Below are 19,264 nucleotides of genomic sequence, written 5' to 3'. Positions count from 1 at the left end.
TCGCGTGGAAATTTCTCGCAGTTAAATACTCCAAACGCGTGATTTTGATTCTAAATGTGGAGGGAAAAACCGGAGGACTCAGAGAAAAATCCATGGAGAGAGAGACACGCAAACTCCAAATATACCAGCGTCAGGGTTGGGATCGAACCCACGACCTCCTGCATACAAGGTGAGGAAGTTAACATCTCACCACGCCCTATGGTGGAATATGCTTAGGATTTGTTTTATATCAAGGTCTCAGGCTCTCAGCCGCCCTATAATGCCCGCTCAGATGGTGTATTTCCTTCAAAAGAAACCCAGCCTCCATTATAGTGGGGTTTTGTCATCCAGAGCAGTGTGGTACTGCATGACTGAAAGCAACTCTGTATATGATGACAGTGTGAATCAAGCATTCCTTTTGAGTGTCATTCATATAAGCCACATGGCTCTTGGGGTTGATGTCAAAATTATCTCCCAAGTAACGTTTGATTGGGTATGAATAAATTAGATAAATGTCCAGAACATTATACAGGCTTTGCGAGAGGTGTGGTTAAAACAAAGAACAGGGGGTTTATATTTACATTGCCAATGTGCGTGTGTAAGGTAAAAGTTCAACCATTCAATTGCTTGCTCATGGGCCGCCTAGATCCTGGGCTCGAATCTGGGCAGCCAAACATCATTCAACTTGGGCTTTCAAGTCTAACGAGTTTATGATCTCTGCCTGGTTACCAATGATGGTACAAATATCCATAAGAATAAATATTCAATTTGGTTTTGCACTTAATTGAATATTTTCTAGCTCTGAAAATGTATAAGATATGGGGTTGGCTGCCATGTGATGAACAATTTTATAGCAGAGGTGTGGGAAAGTGTAACCCCTACTGTGCAAAAAATGAAAAGGCCACTTGAAGGAAGTTTCCTAAACGAATCTCTTTTTTTATTTACCAGGTAATGCCCACTGAGTTTTAAGCTATATTTCAGAGGTGATCTGGCCACACATGAAAGCTCATCGAAGTGGCTTATATCATCACGTGGGGATGTATACGAGCAGCAAAATAATTTAAATGCATGTTTCTAAATGTGGAAGACAGAATAGGAGGACCCAGAAAAATATTTCACACGACCACCACGGAGAACATGCGAACTCCAAATGTACAACAACGGGCCTCTTAAGGGTTGGGATCAAACCCAATATCTCCTGCATACCAGGCGAGAGAGATAACATCTCATCACCACCACCGCAGCGACAAGTCCCGTGAAAAATGTCTACTGCATCTCACTGCACTGCAAGATTTCCGAATGGATTATCTGCCTCGTGACATAATCATGGCACGTTTGGCATACTTTCGGGGGGAGGGGGGGGGGAACATATCAAAGTGAGATTAAGAAAACAACAATGAAGTATAAATGTAAAGAATATATCACTGAATTCCTAGAATCGTATGTTTTTGCTGTGGAATACGGCATAGTTCAAAAGTAATTACTTTTATAATAACCAAGCAAGGAATGCAATTTACCATTTGTCACCGGGCTGGGAAAGGTTAGTATTTAAATTTTACGTGATGAATAATTACAGATAGTGAACATATTTTTCAAAAAGGAGTATGGACAATGGACATGGAGGAGCCCAAGTGAATAAATTATGGTTAAGGCTCAACTGTTTATTTCTAACACACGAGGAGACGGTGCACTCAAAGTGCGGCGCAACGTGAAGATGCAATTAAATTACCGTGTTGGTAAACATGATGAAGAATTAGTCCATATCTCTCTACATAAATAACAAAAGGTAAAATTAGAGATGGCACAGTCGTGGGCAGATTAGTTCTCATTGCAACACTTTTCTCTTCTTTCGTATGGCATGTAAGCAACAGTTTGTGTCGACGCCACAGTTGAACGTTAAGGTCCATCAACCAATCCAAGGCAGCAGTAAGACGCCGTGCTGACCGCACCGGTGCCGCCAGGGAGTGCGCGTGGCTGATGGCGCGACTCGTCGATGTTGCGTTTGACGGTTTGGGGCTTCGTCGCAGTTTTGGCGATTCTTCGATTTTCCCATTTATAGAACAACGTGTACGACGATGGATGTGTCACGTGCTGCATCCGAGCGCAGTTCAGCGTGCTCCACAGCCGTCGTGGGCCACACTTTAGGGCGGGGCAATAACGGAAGAGCTCACCGCACTATAGGCGGTGCAAATGCAACTCCGGTTGTGCGTAAACGCATTGTCGCGTTTTTGGCTTGCGCTTCGTGTTGTATTGTCCCCCGACGATTCCGCTTCGCTTGCCGGTCGCTTCTTCAAGGATGCTTGAAGTCAGGGCCTTGGAGCGCAACGTTGTGGACATCGTGCCAAACGAGCATGCGGCACAAGTAGATAACACGTCAGAGAACTTCACAGCACAACTGTGAAATCCTACACAGGAATATTAAGCTGCAGTGACAAAATACCGCTGCCATCCAATATACCGCTCCTGGATATAACATCTGAATTGCTGACCCCTGCTCATAATGATAAATTACTTATTTATCTATCTTTGTTTTTTTCTGTAAAGTCACGTATAAATAAGAAATAATAAAATAACATAATAGCGTACGACGTTTCGGTTGCAACACAAGCAGCCACCATCAAGCACAGAAGAGCTAAACCCACGAGAGAGGGGAAACACATAATCCCCTTGATGTATACACTTGTGTGTCTGTGTATACATCTGGGGTTGTGTGTTTCCCCTCTCTCGTGGTTTTAGCTCTTCTGTGCCTGATGGTGGCTGCTTGTGTTGCAACCGAAACGTCGTACGCTATTATGTTATTTTATTATTATTTTTATTTATACGTGACTTTACCGAAAAAAACAAAGATTAATTCCTGCAGTCATGAAAGCTTCGAACCAAGTTTACTTATTTATCCAGAAATGCCACACTCAGTCGTAGCACTCTTTTTCAGGAGGGCCCTGTCCCATTGGGTTTTTTTTATTTATTTTAATAATATTTTCATCCGATTAATGATGAGTTGCGTTTATTATGCACGTGGGAGGAAACTGGAGCACCCGGAGAAAACTCACGTGGCGCGAGGGGGCAACACTCGATCCCCGTACAGATGGAAACAGATGGTGCTTAGTCCACTTGCTGCACTGTTCTAACTCCTGGTGGACAGCCCGACGGCTTTTTGGCGAGCCAGGGTATGGCAACCTCGACACCCACGGTAAGGGAGTTTCACAGCAGCTGGACTTACAGGCGTGTGACCACACTGCCCAGCTACCAATACAACCAATCACACCCATAGGGTGCTTCAGGTAACGCCTATTAAAACACTAGTGTACGTTTTTTTTTCCCCCCTCATAGCCGCAGGATTTTGCACCGCGTTGCCAACACTGAACAATGGTGAAATGCTTCGTGTTGCCAATAAGCACACTCAGATTTATTTTGGTCCCCCAGCCTGTTTACTTCGGGCAACATTTATTGTCCCCGTGGACTCATTGCAGTTTGAGGTCTCTCCTGGGGTCAGATATAAAATAATAAATACGCGAAATCCACACGGAGTTTCTCCCCTATCCACCCCCCCTGCTCGCTTGCTGTAAAAGCATGGCCGTGTTTTACAGTCAACGAACCAATTATTTGCGATAGCAAAACGGAACCACGTGTATCTTCCCTCAAGATGAACAGTGTTCCACTGTACACACAACCCCTCCTAATTGCCAAAAAGCGGTCGGGCTGTCCACCGAATCATTGTTTGTTCAGTCTGCGCGGGTGTGTTTGGTCTTGCGATTGTGTGTCTAACGCTGGGACGTTTGCGGTCAGAGGTGAAAGAGCCAAAATAATCAGTGCCCCTTTTTGTTCCTCCTCCTCACTTCTGAAAATTGGCAAGCTGATGTCTGCTCGCCACATGTACACGGTGCCCCCCAATCTGCATACGAACTGTCCAGCCCAGCGCGCGTCAGGAATACAACACTCGGTCGAGCTAAAGCTGGTAGGGTCAGCAGATTAACCTAAATGGCTCCATCTGTTCGGTCTTCTCGCTAATGCGGGCCAAGCCTCGGACCCCCGAAATCTGTTCTCACTTAGCGGAAGCCGAACATTTTCAAAGGGCACGACATATTTGCTGGTTTTCTGTTACTGTACAAGATTAATTTAATGGGGGGGGGGCTTTAATGGGGGGGGGGGGCATTCTGCCGGGGTGAGGTTAGGACACTCGAAAGAGGCAGCTGTGTAATTAGCTACTAATTTAACTAGCAGGAAAACTGGATTAATTGCCTTAAGAAAACAATTTGCTACATCCATTATGGCAATGAGATGATCACCAGACAAGTGAACTATATATAATCGGCATGCTGGAGTGCTCAATGTACATTTTTAATGGCATTTGTCACGTGCTATTTGATTTTTATATATTGGGCTCTCATCTGCTTAAATGAAGGACGTAAATAAATATTCATTTACATAATTATCGATTATTATTATTGATTGCCATTTTGTATTTTCTTTCGTGCATTTCTCTTTTTGGCATTTTATTAATTCCAGATGGGCATATATTACAATGCACAGGAAGGGCGCTGTGGAACTGTAGGTTGGTGTTCCTTCCTAAGAAAAGGCCTTATGTTGTACGTCTCAGTCATCGGTGTATTTACGAGCTGGCATTGTTCTACTTGCAGCCGTCCATCCAGCACAATGAATAGCATTACTTATAATGAACACAATTGCAATTGTCCATGACAAGAGAACATGGATTATGATTTTTTTTTTAATCCGTCTAACGGCAGCAATTTAAAAAAAACACAGTCTCAAACGTAATGGCAGTGCAAATCGTTCTCCGGTGGAGGTGGAGCCCTGCACTTGTTTTTATTTTGTGGTGCCACTGCCGGCAGAAGGGTCTCCAGTAGAGGCAGCGGGACCTTCTTGTGGAGGGTATATTTGGCCTCCACTTCCACGCTGGCCAGATACAATCGACCGCACGTAACTTGCCGAGTAGCGAAACCGTTGTTTCAGTTTCATTTCAGTTTCATTTATATGGTGTAGCACCTGTGAGCCATTCGGCTCTTGAATCGGGTGCAACCGTAACAGACAAAAAACTAAAATATCAACGAGAAAACATCTTAAATTGACTACACGCACACAGAAAAATCCAGGAAAAAACAGCAAAAAACAGCTAAAACTTCCAGAAAAAGCACCGTATACCAACGCTGTGTGCAAACATCCCAGTGGGATGCAAGTCAAACAACAACAACCACAAGACAACTTAGATTAAAGCCATCAGTATAACTCCGTACTACAACAAACAAACATGGCCAAAGCAAAAAAAACGTTTTTGAAATCACCAAAATAAAGCCATAAAAGCAATGTAACAGTGATCATAGGAACTGTGACCGAAATTTCACAATAAACAACGTGTACCACCAAAACCCTGTCGCCATAGCTGGCTGCATGAGTCACTCCATTTATACTGCCGGGTGGACAGAGGTGGTGGGATTTATGTTTTAGAAACTCGCCCTGTGTCGCCACTGCCCTGCTGGGGAGAACAAGCAAGTGACCTCTGGTTTGCAAGTCGTATGCTAGCCATAAGACCGTCGCGATGACCCTGAAATTTTCCAATCGGTGGTGTGCAGGCTGTGTTTGAGTGAGTGCGGTTTACCAGACTCATCTGTCCGTAGACATATCTCATTAGGGCTCTTGTTTCACCACCAACATCAAACCCGGAGCACGTCATGGGACACGTCCATGATCTGACCATAAGCTGCTCTGGCTAAATCTCATTAGCGGGAACATCACTGTATTTATCAGCGGGTTGTGTTCAGCAGTTGTGAACATTAAGAGCTAATTAAATAAATAAACGTCTGAAAACGTTGCTGGAAATGTCCGTGGCAGAGTGGCCAAATTGGCATGAGACCCTAGAGTTAGCTTTTCAACCTGAGTTTATGAGAAATGAAGAGTCAGCGTAGAATTGCCGCATGAGTACAAGACAAGTTTGAATGACTTTTGTTTATTAATTGAAAGTTGTGGAGTATGTATATGTGTATGCTTGTTGAGTTGTATTAATTCTGACTCTTGTCCTCAACAGTATGTGAATAAGATCAATTTGGCGCTTCCAGGGGACTCTGCCGGTAAATCGATTATGCAAAAGGCTCAGATAATACGCTGAAGTCACTGCCATTTACGGGCCACTTCTCTTAACCATGAAAACAAATAAAGAGACGGAAGAATCCGTTCATGGATAATAGGAGTTTCCATAGATCGATGGGGGCCACAGATAATATGAGACATGGGTAAAATAGAGCTGTGTTTAAGCAGAGTTTCACACCATATACATAGAACGGCCCACTTCAATAAAGGCTTGCTTATTTTCAGAGTAGCTCGGTTGCTCGGAGATCAGAGTGCTCAGCTGATACCGCTGGGATTCTGGGTTTGAATCCAGGCAGATGCCTGATATATTAAACCGGGCTTCCAAGTGCAGTGAGTTGATGGTCTCAGCCTGGTCCGATGTTTGTATTAAGAAAACAGCGAATTAAATTTGATTCTGCACTTCATTTGGCTATATTCTAACTCTGAGAAATAACAATGTCGGTTTGACTGTCATGTGACAAACATTACTCTCAGTGGCAGGGGAATTAGCAAAGGGATGAAAGGGATCTCAGAAGTGGCTCTGTGATATCTGCTTCTGTGGGCCGTCCTTGACACAAAAATCGTTGCACTGCTCTACGAGGAATCTCGATTGATTAATCAACGCATGACACGATGCCGATAGCACAATCTGGATACAATTAGCGAATAACATTAAGAATTCAAGCGTTATTGATATGACTCAAATTTGTATTTTCCTCTGAGAGCTGGAGGAACATAGCTGAGTTGTCAGTAGGGGGCACTACGCATAGGTCAGGTCATCAGTCAACCACGATGGTCAGCATGGAGTTGGGCCCTCTGCAGGGTGCGCCGAGCCGCTGAATTGCTGCTGTACTAGTGAATATCCTATCACGTTCAGAAATAAAGCCAATGAGTATAATTTTTAGTTCTCAGTTGCAAACCACATTCAGTGCTGCAGTGGCAAGATGTTAACTACCTCGCCTGGTATACATGAGGTCTTGATTCAATCCCGACTCTGATGCCTGTATCTTCGGAGTTTGCGGTGTCTCTCTCCCCGTGGTCGCATGGAATTTTCTCCAGCTCCTCCAGTTTTTCTCTCCACATTTAGAATAATGTGTTTAGAGTATTTGGCTGCTATACGTTTCCAAATGATAGGCCACTTCATTGGGCTGTTACTTGTGGCCAGGTCGCTTCTGAAAAAGAGAGCTATATAGCTCAGTGTGCCTTACTTGGTAAAAAACATTTTTTTATGTTGTTTTTAATAAAAATAATTGCAAAGATTTTCGCAACAGCCGTGTGCAAAAAGAGATAACGTGATCGTGGACTTAACCCCACCTCCCCCCCCGGCAATTGACGCTACAGGTCTAAAGTAACGGAGGTGTTGGTCGACCAAACTTTAAATCAACCTGAGTTCTATTGCGTTTTTATAGTCAGTCTCGCTCTCATCCTCGGACATGGTAACACGGACAAGCCTAGCACTGCCAGTGCCCCAAGCAACCGTGTGACTTGTTCTGCTGTAGCGAGCTTCAGTCGACCATTAAATTGTCTCTTTTTGTACACGGCTGTTCCAAACATCTACGGTAGAATAGAATATTTGTAGCCATGAAAACTTCGAATGAAGATCACATTTCAATAAATGTGACCGACAATATATTGTTCGATTGGAGCTATCGTTACCTGCATATCGATCAGGCAGCACACTTTACGATTCAAGCCAGAATTTAAAGTTCCACTTCCAGCGTGAGCCCTTCGCAAGCTTGTTTTCTTGAATCACCAGCTCCCTCGTCGCACTAGGGCCAAGATAAAGCACCCGAGAGCACAAACGCCACGTGCGTGGCGGCCAAAATCTGGGTGTCTGCGTACACTCTCCCGGATTGCATCTTTACGCCTCGCCAATGCGTTCGTGTTCCTGGCCACTGGGGAAATATGTCACTTAAGTACACGCGGCTCAATTGCGGTCACGCAGGCCAAAGTGTCTCACTGTTGGTTTTCCCCTTAATTGAAAATACATAAAACAGCTGCACGCATCTATTAACTACCGCAGCCGTGCACAGTTGTGTGGGTGTCTCTGAGCCATATCTAACACGTATGTATGCTTCAGGCCATCGCCCGTCTGCTACGAAGAAAGGCCAATCCCCTTAACGTCGCCTATCATATCTGCATTTCCTCTGCAAGGGGCAGCGCTATTGAAGAACGTGTTTCGAGTACTTGTTGCGTGTGCTTGTGTACCGACTGTCAACGTCGTATCACGAATTCGTGTTTAACACGCAGGAGGATTTCGCGACCAATATCATCCATAAAAGAGGGGTTTTTTTTAGCGTTACAATCTGTCTCTGAGCCATATCTACTCAGATTGTAACCAGGTTGTAAATGTTGTGGCTTGGTTCTCCAACACACCGGTGTGCTGTACTAGTGACGAATTGGCACGTTCTGTTTACGTGACAACCCTTCCTTGTTGGCTGTGTCGGGTGGTGGCGGGTTTTAACGACACATTTATATATTTAGGCGATCTAACCACAAAACAACCTTTATTGTAGATAATTCGTTTTTATTTCATTGGGGCTGGGTGTCTGGACATTCGCGCCTCCCGCATTCGCTGCACCACTGAACTGCACAACTAAGTTCTCTTCAAGCTACAATTCCAATGGTTAAATTAGGCAAATATATTCAGACTTGTGCATGTTTACTGGAGGGGGAAGATGGGGGGTAGGGTGCTGTTTAACTAATGCCCTATAAAAATGCACATTAAATATAAGTGCCTCTCGCGAATACAATAGTTGTAAATCGCGGCTCTTCGGCTGTCAGTGAAACGGAAACAGCTGTGCCTTGTGTTCAGTGTTCTCAGACAAAGCCCGAGTCCCGCGCTTCCGATAGACTATTGTGTTTTTTTTTGCTGCCGCGTTTCGTTATTGTTTCGATTGAACTTGGGTTAACCTGACAACACCCTCTTTTTTATGCATGACTGTCACGATTCAATATTCGCAAAGGAAACCCAGTGATCATTATGGACGTTATGCAATTAGTATGCCTACAGACAGAGGTTGCCGATTCACTCTCCCGGCTCTCAGCAGTTGAAACGAGGGGGGTGGGAAGTTACTTTAAATCCTCCACCACACCTCTCCATGTCCACCCAAAATCTGCGCTTCACTTAAGCACCTCCGATTAGCACGATTGGCTACGCGCGATGCGAAAGCGGTTCAATATACTGCACGTACACAATTCATTAACCCCCATTGTCAAACTCAAGAGACGTAAGACGTCCGTCTAATCGCCTTTTAACTATCCCAATAAACAAGAATAGGACTGGGTGACGAAGCCTTTGCCGTTGCGACAGCAACATTTTGTATCAAACCTCGTTTCCTCCCTTAACGTTGTAAATCTGCCTTCAATAAAAAAAATATCCTGACGTAGAAGGTTAGTGTCGCATACAACTGCGTTTGCGAATGCGATTTGTGGCTTTCATCCTTACCCATGTATTGACAGTTACATTTTTAATTTTGATTTAAAGCTTTCGTGACTGCAGTAATTCATATTCTTAGTTTTTTCGGTAAAGTCACGTTGAAGAGAAACAACAAAATAATAAAATATATATAAAACAAAAAAAATTTCTCACGACGTTTCGAGTTATGGTCGTATAAAATGGTTATATAAAACAAAAAAAATTTCTCACGACGTTTCGAGTTATGGTCGAAACGTCGTGAGAATTTTTTTGTTTTATATATATTTTATTATTTTGTTGTTTCTCTTCAACGTGACTTTACCGAAAAAAACTAAGAATATGAATTACATTTTAATTGGCAAATTCATTGAGGGACTGTGTTGTCTTGGGGTGGTCTGGGACTCTTTTTGCTGTTGTTTTGCTGCCTTGCCCAAGCTTGGGAATTGGTATACTTACACAATTTGAACTTGTATACTTTACTATTTAGTTTTAGTGATGTTACTTACCTTAAATCTTGACTTAAAGGTTTCGTGACTGCAGGAATTAATATTCTTGTGTCTTTCGGTAAAGTCACGTAGATAGGTTCAACCTATTTACTTCCCTTCCCTATACTTTGCACTTCTTTAATTTGTTTGTGTATTGTTTAGTTGCTGTAACGTTCTCATCCGCCCCTACTGGACATCTGTGAAAAAAAGAGCTTCCTAGATCATCCAATTCCTCCAGGATCAATAAACATTCTGATTCGGTAAACAGTAAATGTGTACACAATGGTGAATCTAACTGGTCACATGAGATGGAGTAAAATATGGGTACTCACACTTTTTTACAAGACGTCTGGCCAGCGAGGAAGAGTAGGCCAAATACACTCTACGGGCTCTTCTTTCCAGCACATCCGTGAACAAACAATTGTAGGGTTGCGCATTTCCGATTGTATGCAATAAGTATGCTTGCAGACATAAAAAAAACATTAATACTCTATTGCTGAATGACTTAATGTTTACACTCACTTTTGTTTAATGCCCTATGCGAGCAAACGATTGTATTATACTGGTTTGTTATCTTAAAATAAATGCTCACATGCACACTGGTGAGGTGCAGTGGAGGGAAAAATAAAACTTCCTTCCTATCTGCCCCCCCCGACTGATAGAGGTACTTTGAAAGTCACGAATTATTTATCATGAGATATCTCAAAGGAGGAATGTAATCAGGAGCACAGGCACTCCCAACTGGAATGCACCGCTTCAAGATGATAACAACAATACGTGAGGAAAGGGAGGTTGGCGGGGGGGAGGGGGGGCAGGCAGGGTGGGGGGCAGGGTGGGCAGGGGGGGATCTCGAAACGAACGAAGAAGTGTTTGCCGTGTTTGCGCGCCCTGCACTGTGAATCTGGGGTCCATCGCGAGTCGTTCTCTACTGGTGGCTACAGACGGCTTCGCACCGGTGAGGCCAGCGGTTTCACCAACCCCGGCACTGATCATCCAGCGTGGCCAAAGGCTGGGGATGCACTGCGGGAGCGAGAGTGTATCTCCCCCTACCGCTGGCTGGGTAGCCCGCTTCAGCACGCAATTGGCGTCGACGTTAATTGCAACACAACATCACCAATTCACAAACTCCTCCCGAAGCATCCGACTTTGCCACGCTAAAGCCTGGCCTTCTCCCCCCCCCCCCGACCGCCGCCCCCCCCCCCGTGTCTCTTTCCTGCCTTCTGCTTGTTTCGCAATGACTGCAAGGTCTGTGGAGAGAAGAACAGGGGGGGGGAGGAGGAGGGAGGGAGGGGAGAGGACGGGAAGTATGATGACTTTTTTTGGGAGCGGGGGGGGGGAGCGAGCGAGGTAGCAAGGGGTTTGGGAGAGAGGATGGAGGGTTGTCGTGGACGTTTCGTACGAATGGGGGTGAGGGGGGGTGAGGGGGGGGTGGGAAAAGCTGTGGGGAGGGTGAAGTTTTGGGTGCGATGCTTCCCGTTGTTGGATCGTAGCCAGGAGGGAGGGGCCACGGACGCTTGCTTTGGGCTCCATCTGGATTCGTGGTGATGATGGACAGACGCGTCCTGTTTGCTTGCTACCGTTTACGAGGGAGCAAACCGAAGCCAGGATACTGCTCCGCGGACTCGGCTCCAACGAAGTTTTACGCTTAAACTAAATGCTTCGTTAGAGTACTGCTAAGGTTCTCATTAACGGTGGGAGGGGCGAGGGGGTTTTATATGTTTGTTAGTTTGTTTTAAAGAAGCGTTTGGCCCCAAAGGTGGCTTTCGCGTGTTCGTAAATGACCCGTTCGTTTTAGTGGATTTTGTTTTTTTTTGTCAATCGACCGCAAGGTAAGAAGAGATTACGTATTTTGTTGTGATTGGCTAGGAAACTTCAAACACACACGTGTAATTTTTTTTTAAAGTTCGGCCAATGCCGGATGAGAGTTATATCTCTCACGTATCGTCCTGAATTGTTGCAGTGTTGTGAAAGTTGTTTTAGAATAACGCAAAAGCAAACGTCAGTGTTTAGAGATATTGCTCCTTAATATTGGCCTTATACAGTATTCATTGTAGGCTGTTGCATATGTATTTGCTATGAGCATATTTTATGTGCCTAAACGTAACGAAATTATACACATTTGTATAATATCCCATAACATGAACTAAATAAAAATAATAATGAACTGAATACTTTATCTATAAAAGATCATTGTTATCGAGTGTAATCGTTCTTATTTTTTCTGGTGTGAAGTTGGTTCTCACAATTTATGTTATCCATTAAGCAGGTATAACACAACCTAATATCAGTCCGTGTTGTGTATGATTTGTTTTAACCGTTAGAATGAGTACACTATTTCAAGCGGGTTTCCGGTACGAATATATTTGTAGATCTATCACTCTGCCATGTTCTCCATTTGTTGTTTATCTCTCAATCTCTCTCTCTATTCGTGTGTACATGAGAAGGACATGCTGTGTCTAGCAGACTCATGTCTCGTATTAAGGGATATGAGACGGGGTCTCCGACTGATTTGATTGCGGTGGATAAATGATGCATTTGGCCAAAGCACTGCACTCGAGTGAACCCGCCCATCGAATGCCCCGGCCATGGCTAACGTCAGTGGCGAGAGATATCCGAACTCCCTCGTTCACCAACTTCCACTGACCATCTTGGTGAAGTATGGTCGAACAACTTCCATGACCAACAACAGCAGCGGGTTAGGTATACATCGCCGCGGTAGCGAGATACTAACTACCTCGCCTGGTATACAAGAGGTCGTGGGTTCGATCTCGTAACCTGACGCATGCATATTTTGAGTTTTGTGTGGGTTTCTCTCCGTGGTTGCGTGGATTTTTTTTCTCCGGCTTTTCACTCCATATTTATAATCAACATGCGTTTAGAATATTTGGGTGCTTCTGAAAAAAAATAACTATGTAGTTTTGATATTCTTTGATAACAAAAACAAACTCACGACGTTTCGATCGCAACACAAGCAGTTTTTGACTAAAAACTTTCGTGACTGCAGGAATTCATATTCTTTGGTTCTTTCCGTAAAGTCACGTAGAACAAAAAGTGAGCGTACTGGCAGTCTACAATGTAGACTGTAGCAATGGTTGTTAAGCTGAACCTGAGTGAGCGAACTGGCAGTCGACGTTTCGGGCACTTGCCATTCTTCATGCAACTAGAACACGTGCAGTAAACGTTGAGCGGAAACACGTTGGGGGGGGGGCGCGCCATTCTCTTGCGTTTAACAAGCGAGAGATGATGTTTACGCACTGCGGTGAGGAGACGGTGAGAGTCCCTCGTTGTTAAAGTCGTCACTGTCGAGCAGGTCCCGGGGACAATACACATCCCTGTCTCACACGACTCTGGCTTAACAATACCCTCCCCCTGCCTCCCGCTGTCTCAGCCACCCCCCCTCTCCACTGCCAGTCTTGAAAACGGCCAGTTCGCCGCAATCATTGTTTTAACGCAAATTCGAACTTGTTTTTACGCAAATTATAATTTGCGTAAAAAAATATTTGGCGATGCCGCATTGGCATTGGCGCACACGCACATTCGTTATTAGTGCGCAAATATTTGTAATTTAATGGCTGCTTGCGTCAGGGTCAGATGGTTGATTGAGCTGTATCCTAATATAAACGATTGTTCGGGTGGCGCGGTGATTAAGGCGCTGTGCTGTGTGCACGAACCCGTCGAGCCGAGTTCAATTCGCAGCCACGGCCAACCATCAATGGCCAAGCAGCACGCGGTGGCGAGATGTTAACTGCCTCGCCTGGTATACAGGAAGTTGTGGGTTCGGTCCCGACCCTGCCTCATGTAGATTTGGAGCTTCATGTGTCTCTCTACCCGTGGTGGCGTGGATTTTTCTCCGGTGTCCTCCGGTTTTTCCCTCCACACTTAGAATCACCGTCACGCGTTTGGAGTATTTGGCTGCTATACATTTCCACACGACGATACGCCACTTCGTTGATCTATCGTTTGTGATGGCCAGCGTCGCTTCTAAAAAAAAGAGCTACATTGCTCAGTGGACCTTAGCGGGAAGAAACCAAAATAGTTGAGTTTTTATCAGCCTACCCTGCACTGAGCACTCGGCGTCAAGTCTGGTCGAACAACAACAACAACACCAACAACAACCCCCCGTCTGGCTGACGAGGAGGCGTGGGGAGGGAGGTCTTCATCCAGCAGCGCGTGGATTGACAAATGGCTGTACAACAGAATCAAAATAAAATAACGCGACTGCTCTGGACCCCCCCCCCTCTGCAACGCCTTCCAACGTGTGTTTGTCCTCGAAAGTATTTAATGAAGCAGTATGGAAGCCAACGGGCATTTATCGTTAATAATGTGTAATGAGTGTACAGACCTTAGTCAATACACTGCTGGATGATGGCCTCCCCATGCTCTGTCGTCAGTAATGGATGTATTGTTTATATACTTGGCCACGCTGGTCAATGCGGGTACATGAGAACAAGCTCAGATATTACTCGCCACTGATGCTGCTCGTGGTGTCTGGGAATCGAACTCGGGTGTAGGGCTGATCGATTAATCGATTTCAAATCGAAATCGCAACTTGAAACAATGCGATTAGCAAATCGCAAAGGCTGCGATTTTTTGCGATTTAAAGTGTCCTCTTACTTTCTTATTGGAGTTGTTTTTTATCATTTATTATTATAACTTTATTTATTTAACTTAACAATTGTTCTATGTTTGATCGTTCTATTTCAATTAAAACATTTTAATGAATGCATGTTGGAAGCAATTAATATATTTTAGCTTCTCATCCATGCATTAGAATATATCGAGCAGTTCACATTTTGATGGTATCACGTGGTAATGCTCCATCACATGTTTTAAATCTATTACACAGTGAATATTGGAACTGAAGCTTGACTTAGAAAAAATGTAATCGCAAATCAAATCGCAATATCTGTCCACGAAAAATCGCAATTAGATATTTTCCCCCAAAATCGTTCAGCCCCAACTCGGGCGTACCGCGCTCACACAGGGCAGCACCACAGCTCGCTCCACTCCATTGGCAAACGCAGTCCAGTACTCGAATCCTTCTCTGTTTCTCTGGGTGTTGGGAATCCCTCCTAATAAACGTGAGCAATATCCAATAGGCTGAGTCCGCAATGGCGACGCGACTTTTACTTCGCGAGTTTCGTTCAAATTGTATCAGCTTCAGTTTAGGCTTTCGCGACCAATATCATCCATAATATAGGTTTCGTTTGGATTGAATCGCGTAAATATATAAATGTGTCGTTAAACACGCCGCCACCCGCCACAGCCTATAAGTAAGGTTTGTCACGTAAACAGAACATGCCAATTCGTCGCCTGATGAAGCTAGTTGTAATTACCGGCGAAACGTCGTACTCAGATTGTCAATGTTGTTGATTTGCTCTCCAACACACCGGTGTGCTGCACTTAGTAACGAATTGGCCACGTTCTGTTTACGCGACAAACCTTACTAGTTGGCTGTGTCGGGTGGTGGCGGGTTTAACGACACATTTATATATTTACGCGATCTAACCCCAAAAAAAACCTCTATTATGGATGATGACCTTCGTGAGAGTAACCATGCCCCCTCCCCCCACCACGACTCCACCCCACTCAGCCACGGACAGACGGGCGGAGATAATCCGCAATGCATAAACGTTGTGCATGGAACAACACCAGTGTGGCAGTTGGAAAGCGATGGTAAAGAGGGGCTAAGAGACCCGACGTTTCGTTTACCAGAGACACCGCTCCTCATCAGCAGCACGGGCGGTTCAATGGACGACACGGCAGTTGAGCAGCAGGCAATGCTGTACACAGAGTGGTCCAGATCCCTTGTTACCCCCCCCATTTCTGTAAAATGTATTAATATATGTTTGAGTCAGTTTAATTTAAAACATAAATGAATATGCAAAGGGAAAAACACGTGATGGGTCAATTATTTGGGGATCACAAGACATCTTGGACCACATTTAGCATCAACGTGCGTTTAGAGTATTTGGCAGCTATAAATGCCCACGTGATGATGGATGATGATGATGGGCCACTTCGTGTCACTTGTGATGACCAGGGCGCTTCTGAAGAAAGAGCAGGGGGGCCTCAACCTGATAAAATAACAAAACAGTTTTATTTCGATTTAAAGCTTTCGTGACTGCAATGATTCATATTCTTTGGTTCTTTCGGTAAAGTCACGTAGAATGAGAATAAAATAATACATTGATAAAATAAAATAACACAATAATATTCTCACGACGTGGCTCTTTCACTCCAGCGCTGTCCTACCAGACAGTCTCGTCCCTTCACCTGATGAAGGCCGCTTGTGTTGTGGCCGAAACGTCGTGAGAATATTATTGTGTTATTTTATTTTATCAATTTATTATTTTATTCTCATTCTACGTGACTTTACCGAAAGAACCAAAGAAGAAGAAAACAGTTTTAGTTTCGTATTGGAGCGCCCTGCACAGTATACAGCGTGACTTTGTTCTTGCAGTCCGTCGCCCTGCCATGGGTCACCCAACTTTCACTGTGCACTCACAATAGGTTTCATCAGTCCCATACTGCATTTGGAGGGGGGGGGGGGCCGAGTGGAGGAGGGGGACAGCTAAACTCCCCCACCCCTCCCTCCCCCGTCTATTCTATATGAGTAGAACACATTTTTATCCACAAGTGTAAACTAAAGTTAAAGTGATGCGCATCAGAGTCTTTCCTCATCCACTGTACATGGGTGGGGGTTGTGATAGCCGGAGCAGAGTTCACGACAGACGCAAGCAGAGATCATATCGCGAATGATTCTGTTTTGGCGTTTCACAGTTTTTTTAACGTTTGTTTTATATTTAATGTTCTGCACCGCTCCCTGAGGCTTTCGTCTACCGCCCCCACCACCACCACCCCCACCTTGAAACAAGGTCATGCTTCAGGGCTTGCGTTTCGTCTACACAGTGTGGAGCTGGAAGTTACCCAACGCACTCGTCCTTAAAATGTGTGACGCAGTTTGAATTGGCACCGTAACACTGTCACAGCGCCACACATTGTGGTTCTTGAAACGCGACGCGCGTACAGACTTTCACGCTTTCGGACGATGCAGTCGAGTTTGCGGTTATACGCTGGTCGATTTGGAAATAAGGCCCCGCATCAAATGACATCTATCCCCCGAATAAATTTTGCAGAAATGCATTTGTTTTTGGTAAGGATTCATCATTAAACGCATCTGTGATATATATTTTTTTTGTGATGGCATAATGGTGCTTTTTAAATCGTTTTTGATAGTTAATCCGATCTGCCTGAGTCTTCAGACACATTAGCGTGCCCCCATTTGGCGAATTCTTCAGATGTCTCATCGTCTGATATTGCTGCATTGGTTGCCAAATCGACGCCAACCACCCCCGTTCACTCGATCCAACTCCTTGGACCCTTTTGTGTGCGCCAGTTTTGAACTGTTAACTTCAATTGGTGCATGTATGTGTAAACAGTCGTTACCTCGTACTGCCAATGTTCCACCTCCTTTATGAATCGCCACCACATTTCCTCTCGAAAAAACTCCCCACACACCCCCCCCCCCCACCAAATCTAGACCCAAGTACATTGAGCATACTTTTGACCAATCTTCGTTCGTTTCTCAATCCCGCTTGTGCGAGTCGCAGCGACAGTGTGTTGAGTAGGGCGGTCCAGACCTCCCTTGCCCTGGCAACAGATTCCAGCACTACATTGCTATGCAAGTACTTCACTACACTATGCGCTGCTAGACTACACTATACACTACACTACTGTAAACTGCTATACACAGAATCAGGCGTTCCCACACCAGTCGAGCGACGTAGTCCCGCCAGAGTGCCCTGCGCCGGCCCCGGGGTCTTCGCTCAGTGGGTCGTGTCCGGTAGAGTTCCAGGGGGAGTCTATCGGGGGGGGGGGGGGGGTATCCATACAAGGTGCCCGAACCATCTCAACTTTTGACCAATCTAAAATGTTCAATTTATTTCTAAGATCCCAGGGCGTGTCGTTGACAAACTATCGCAGGGCCATTATTTGACCTCAAATGGGCTTTTTAGAGCCCCTTCAGTCTGTTTTATGGGTTTTGCATCGTACAGAGATAGCCCTTGTCTAGGTCACAAAAAACTTGCTCATTGCTACTGACTGAGGCATTATCCATTCTCGTTCTCCTTGACCTGAGAGTAGCGTTTGGCACTATCGATCACGGCGTCCTTTTGCATTTCCTTGCTGAGTCGTCTACCGTTGGGTTGACCGGCTTGGCACTTCTGTGGATTAGGACATTTAACAGGCTGGAGATGATGATTTAAATGTGATGCCATGATTTTAAAACAATACGTTTAAATGTTTTGTTTTATTTTTTTACCAGACGTTAAACACCTCGCCTGATATACAGGAGGTCGTGGGTTTGATGGAAACCCTGACGCTTGTATATTTGGAGTTTACATGTTCTCTCTCCTCGTGGTCGCGTAGATTTTTCTCCAGCTCCTCCGGCTTTTTCCCTCCACATTTAAAATCAACGCGGCGTTTGGAGTATTCGGCAGCTACACATTGCCACGTGATAAGCCACTTTTGTTGAGCTATCATTTGTGGCCAGGTCGCTTCTGCAAAAGAGCTGCGTGGCTCAGTCGGCCTTACCCACCTGGTTAAAAAAAAATGATTTAGTTAGTTTAGTTTTAGCTCTGCGGTGGCCGGTGACCCCTAGGCATTCCCCGGACGCGGTTCCTCCCTCCGCACAGTGGCTGTTGGTGCCTCCTGTGCGGTGCTGTCTCTCGCTGCGTTGCCATCGCCTCGCCCAGTGGTGTCTGCCTCTCGGAGACGACCGTCGGCGTTTAAACCCCATGCCTCCTGTTAGCGCGGTTGGCTACGTACGGTGCGAGAGAAGTTCAACGTTCAAACGTTACACTCATAGACCCTTGGCTTCTCTGAGTTAGCGTTTCTACTGCTTGGACTGTTTTCCCCCCTTGTCCCAATGTGTGTGTGTGTGTGATGTAAATTGCCTTGAGTAAGTTGTAGTTGTACGCAAGGCGCTTTGTGAATGTAATTTTAGATGAAAAGTATTTGAGTATGAGGCTTCAACATATTCTTAGCTCTTTCGGTAAAGTCACGTTGAAGGGAAACAATAAAATAATAAAATATATATAAAACAATAAAAATAAATACACCGTTTTAAAATAAATAAATGCAAACCGACACACCTGATGACGACCGTTTGTGTTATGGTCGAAACGTCGTGAGAATTTGTATTGTTTTATATATATATTATTTTATGGTTTCCCTTCAACGTGACTTTACCGAAAGAGCTAAGAATATGAATTACTGCAGTCACGAAAGCTTTAAATCA

General features: G+C 44.8%; 1 protein-coding gene across 1 annotated transcript in view; it reads left to right on the top strand.

Moving 5' to 3' along the window:
* Positions 1-19,264, top strand: part of LOC116945548 (tetraspanin-18) — a 176,333-nt gene that overhangs the window by 144,512 nt on the left and 12,557 nt on the right. The gene's annotated exons all lie outside the window — the stretch shown is intronic.

This window comes from Petromyzon marinus, chromosome 24 (genome assembly GCF_048934315.1).
Source record: "Petromyzon marinus isolate PM22_M1 ecotype Great Lakes invasive population chromosome 24, UKy_Petmar_22M1.pri1.0, whole genome shotgun sequence".
Lineage (NCBI taxonomy): Eukaryota > Metazoa > Chordata > Hyperoartia > Petromyzontiformes > Petromyzontidae > Petromyzon > Petromyzon marinus.
The sequence above is the reverse complement of the archived record's forward strand: the minus strand, read 5'-3'. Positions and strand labels throughout refer to the sequence as shown.